This window comes from Phyllostomus discolor, chromosome X, assembly GCF_004126475.2.
Source record: "Phyllostomus discolor isolate MPI-MPIP mPhyDis1 chromosome X, mPhyDis1.pri.v3, whole genome shotgun sequence".
Classification (NCBI taxonomy): Eukaryota; Metazoa; Chordata; class Mammalia; order Chiroptera; family Phyllostomidae; genus Phyllostomus; species Phyllostomus discolor.
In genome coordinates this window covers 59,373,001-59,378,390 of record NC_050198.1, presented here as the reverse complement: position 1 = coordinate 59,378,390, position 5,390 = coordinate 59,373,001, and positions in this window count along the sequence as shown.

Below are 5,390 nucleotides of genomic sequence, written 5' to 3'. Positions count from 1 at the left end.
AGGCCAAATAAAAACAATCAGAAATTAAAGAGTAGAGATTACAACTGATACCACAGAAATACAAAGGATTGTAAGAAATTACTATGAAGAAGTATATGCCAAAAAATTGACAACCTAGGTGAAATGCAGAAATTTCTAGAAAAGTATAATATTTTGAAACTGAATGAAGAAGTAGAAAGGCTTAACAGACTGAAAGCAGCTGATGAAACTGAAGCAATAATCAAAAAACTTATATCATACAAAGACCCTATTTGGACAGTTTCACAGGAGACCTTTACAAAACATTTAAGGAAGAGCTAACCCCTATATTTCCCAAACTGTTCCAAAAAATCCAAAAAGAGGAAAGACACCCAAACATTTTTTAGGAGGCCAGGACATCCTAATCCCCAAAGAGGTAAAGAGACAACAAAGAAAGAAAACTGTAGGCCAGTAATGCTTATGAATATAGATGCCAACATCCTCTACAAAGTACTGGCAAAGTGTATCCAGCAGTACATCAAAAAGATCATACAGCATGATCAAGTGGGATTTATCCCAAGGATGCAAGGATGGTACAATATTCACAAGTCAATGAACCTAATGCATCACTGAAACAAAAGTAAAGACAAAAATGGCATGATTATATCAATAGATGCAGAAAAAGCATTTGCTAAGGTATAGACCCATTTCTGATAAAAACACTCAGCAAAGTAGGAGTAGAAGGAGTATTCCTCAACATAATAAAGGCCATATACGAAAGACCTACTGCCAACATCATACTCAATGGGCAAAAACTACAAGCTTTTCGACTAAGATCAGGAACTGGACAAGAATGTCCACTACACCACATCTATTCAACATAGTATTGGAAGATCTAGCCGTAGCAATCAGCAAAGAAGAAGAAATAAAAGGGATACAAATGGGAAGGAGGAAGTAAAACTGTCATGGTTTGCCAATGACATGATATTGTATATATACTCCACCAAAAAACTACTCAGCCAAACAAATGAATTTGGCAAAACAATGTGATGTAAAGTCAATATTCAGAACTTGAAGGCATTTTTTTTTCACCAGCAACAAAATATTAGAAAGAGAAATCAAGGGAAAAAAAAACCCATTTGCTATAGCAATGAGAAAAATAAAGTTCCTAGGAATAAACTTAACCAAGGTGGTAGAAGACCTGTACTCAGAAAACAACACAAGACTGAAGAAAGTAATTAAGGAAGACACATAAATAGAAGCATATACCACATTCATGGATTGGAAGAAGTAACAGCATTAAAATGTATATACTACACAAAGGAATTTATAGATTCAACACAATCCCTATTAAAATATCATTGACAGGAGAGGAGGGAAGCTGGTAGCGTGGTAAGAGGGAGCAGATTCCGCTTTTCCCTACACACAGGAGAAAAACCTAGCTGATCTATGGAGGAACAGAGCAAACAGCCAACAGTACCACAGCATATATGAAAATAGGAGATCAAAAATTGTAGTGGACATTGAAAAAACAGATGGTAAGGAGAGTGCTTCAGGACAATAAGGGCACAGGGATCAGCGGGGGGACCAGGGAGGCTGCAGTCCCAGGCCTAGGGCTCTCCAGGTCTCCCAGAGTACTCTTGGGAGAACACTGGGTCAACCTCTCCCTCCCTGGCCAAACAACGATTGAGCAGCACTGGGGGAGGCCTGGTTGCTTGAAGGCACAGAGAGGGGAGTGAGGACTGAGTGGCAAACATACAGGGGTTGTGAACACCTATGCACAGCCCTGGGAAGAGTGCACACTGAAGCCTGTGCAACCGAGGGCGGCCTGGCTGTGCACCCGTGCCTGCAACCCAGGAAGAGTGTGCTTTGTGGAAGATGCGGAGCCCACAACTGTAAACCTGGGGGAAATGCATGCTCCAGAGGATCCCCAGAGAACACAACCATGGACCCAGGAGAAGTGCGTGCCCCTCAGGAGCCCCAAAGCCCACAACTGTGAACCCAGGGGAAGCACACTTAGGGGGCTCGGATCCCACACCCAGGGTCCTTAGGAGAGGCACCAGAGTGGCTCTAGAGAGAGCGAGTGACTGAGTGCTGAACAGGAAGAGGGAAAAGCAAAACCAACACCCCTCAGTCTGCTGCAGCCAGCAAGACTAGAAAAACTGGTTTGGCCAGTTTGAAACCAACAAGAGGTTTTTTTGTTTTGTTTCCTTTGATTTTGTTTCTTTAAGTAATTTTTTATTTTTTAATTTTTATTATTTTTATATCTTTCAATTCCTTTTGCTTGTCTTTCCTTCTTTCTAGTTTTATTCTTCCTTAATTTCTTTCCAATTTTATCCCTTATTTCTTTTTTCTGCCTTTTTTCTTTCTTTTGTATCCTTTTTCTTTTTTAATACCCATAACTGACACACACACACAAAAAGGGAACTGTGAAAAGACCAGAGTTGGACCCAAAGAGGGGACAACACAACAGCTGAAACAATGAGATGAATTTCGCATTGCTATTACAGAGAAACTGCAAGTTATTGCATATTTGTATTACTATTTTTTCATTATTCTAACATTTTTTATTTTAATAGTATTTTTGTATTTCTCTTCTTTCTGTATAGTCTTCTTTGCTTGGCTAGTTATATTGTTTCATTTGACAGGTTTCCCCTGTTATCTCATTCATAATGTATTGCTAATTTACTGTTCTTGACTTCATTTGTGTTCCATTAGTACACTACTCAAGGTTGTATACTCCCTATTCTTGTTATGTAGATCTCATAGATTCTGTCATATGATTATTGTTCTAATATCACTGTAAATAATAGCTATTCCATACAATTGTAAATACCACACAACACCACCACCCCAGATTTTAGCCCACTTCAGGGCTTACTGAAATCTATTACTGTAGTGGTTAACTCTATTCTCTCACACACTACACCTATTTACTATCCTTTACTCTCACCTTACCTCAGAATCTGACCTCCCACAACCTCACTGCTTTCTAGATCCAACTCACAACCCTTCCCTCCACAACAAGAGTCTTATCTTCTTTCAATCCTTTCTAAAAAGTGGCTACTTGGGTGGAAGATCACAGTTAACACTATATATAGTCAAAGGACTCCAATCTCTTCTCTACTGGCTGTTACTGTAAATATCATAGAATACTCTCTTGCTGTCTTAAACCATTTTGCCTTACCCCTCCAACTGATCACAGAAAAAGAGTAGGTGGAAGCTGTGAACACCAGAATACATGAAGGAGACTGCACCACTGAAGTTCACAGGTATTCTACCACAGAAGCTCACACCATAAATCCAGGGAGCAAGAACAGATCAATTTAAGAATAGAGGCTAACAAGAAGAATCTCACAAACAATGGGAAGACAAAGAAACAACCCAAAATGAAAGGAGAGGAGGAAGCCTCAGAAACAACGCTAAATGAAATAGAGGCAACTCAACTATCAGATATGGAGTTCAAAGAAATGATCATAAGGAAGCGCAACGAGCTCACAATGAGCTACCAGAAACTACAGGGAAACTACAATGAACTCACTGCAAACTATATCAACATGAAAAAGGAAATAGACAGTATCAACAAGGATCAAGAGGAAATGAAAAAAAATTCTGAACTGAAGAACAAAGTAGAAAGAATCAAAAGCAGGATCAATGAAGGAGAAGATTGGATCAGCAGATTGGAGGAAAAAGTAGAAAAAAACACCCAGAAAGAGCAAGAAAAGGAAAAGAGGCTCAGAAAGAATGAAGAGGGACTAAGAGAAATGCAAGACAATATGAAACATAATAATATCCATATAATAGGGATACCAGAAGGAGAAGAAGAAGAGCAAGGGATAGAAAACTTATTTGAAAAAGTAATGATGGAAAACTTCCCTAATTTGATGAAACAAAAACTAATACAAATCCAGGAAACACAGAGAGTCCCAATCAAGAAGAATCCAAAGAGGCCCACCTCAAGACACATCATAATTAAAATGGCAAAATTCCAAGACAAACAGAATCTTAAAGGGAACAAGGGAGAAACAGGAAGTAACATACAAGGGATCCCCAATAAGGCTAGCAGCTGACTTCTCAATGGAAAGGCTCCAATACAGAAGAGAATGGCAAGAAATATTCCAACTAATGGGAACCAGAGGTCTGCAACCAAGGCTCCTTTACCCAGCAAGGCTCTGAATCAAGATAGAAGGCCAAATGAGGAGCTTCCCAGACAAAAGAAGTTTAAAAGAATACACAGCCACTAAACCAGCTCTGCAAGAGATGCTGAAGGGCCTGCTATAAGGGAAGAAAGGAAAAGACAGAGAGAGAAAGAGAGAGAGAGAGAGAGAGAGGGGGGGGGAGGAACACAGGTACGAAAATGGCAATAAATAAGTATCTATCAATAATAACCTTAAATGTGAAATGATTGAATTCTCCAATCAAAAGACATAGAATAGGTGAATGATGAAGAAAGCATGACCCACAAATATGCTGTCTACAAGAGACCCACCTCAGGATAAAAGGCCTACACAGACTGAAAGTCAATGCTGGAAAGAAATTTGCCAAGCAGACGGACAGGAAAAAACAGCCAGGGTAACAATACTCATATCAGACAAAATAGACCTCAAAAAAAGGGCCATAAAGAGAGATCCAGAGGTCACTCCATAATACTCGAGGGAAGAATCCACCAAGAAGATGTAAATATTTTAAATATATGTGCACCCAACATAAGAGCACCCAAACACATACAGAAAATCGTATAGGACTTCAAGAAAGATATTGACAGCAACACACTTATAGTAGGGGATTTTAACACCCCACTGTCAAAAATGGACAGATCTTCCAAAGAAAACATCAAGAAAGATATTGTGGCATTGAGAAATGCCAAAGATGAAATGGACTTAACTGATATATACAGAGAGCCTTTCATCCCCAAAAAGTGAAATACACATTCTTTTCAAATGCACATGGAACATTTTCAAAGATAGACCGCATGATAGGACACAAAACAGCATCAACAAATTCAAGAAAATTGAAATCACATCAAGGATTTTCTCCAACCACATGGGATTAAAACTGGAAACCAACCTCAAGGAAAACATTAAAAAACCACTCAAACATATGGAGATTGAATAGCATGGTATTAAACAATGAATGGGTCAAAAATAAGATCAAGAAAGAAATTGAAAGCTTTTGGAAACAAATGAAATTGAACTCAAAATAAACCAAAACTTATGGAACACAACAAAGGCATTCCTGAGAGGGAAGTTCATAGTGATACAGGCCTTCCTAAAAAAGAAAGAAACATTTCAAATAAACAACCTAACCCTATGCCCACAAGAATTCAAGGAACAACAACAATGACAGCCCAGAGCAAGTAGAAGGAAGGAAAAACCAAGATCAGAGCAGAATTAAATGACATAGAGACTAAAAGTACAATTCAAAGGATCAAT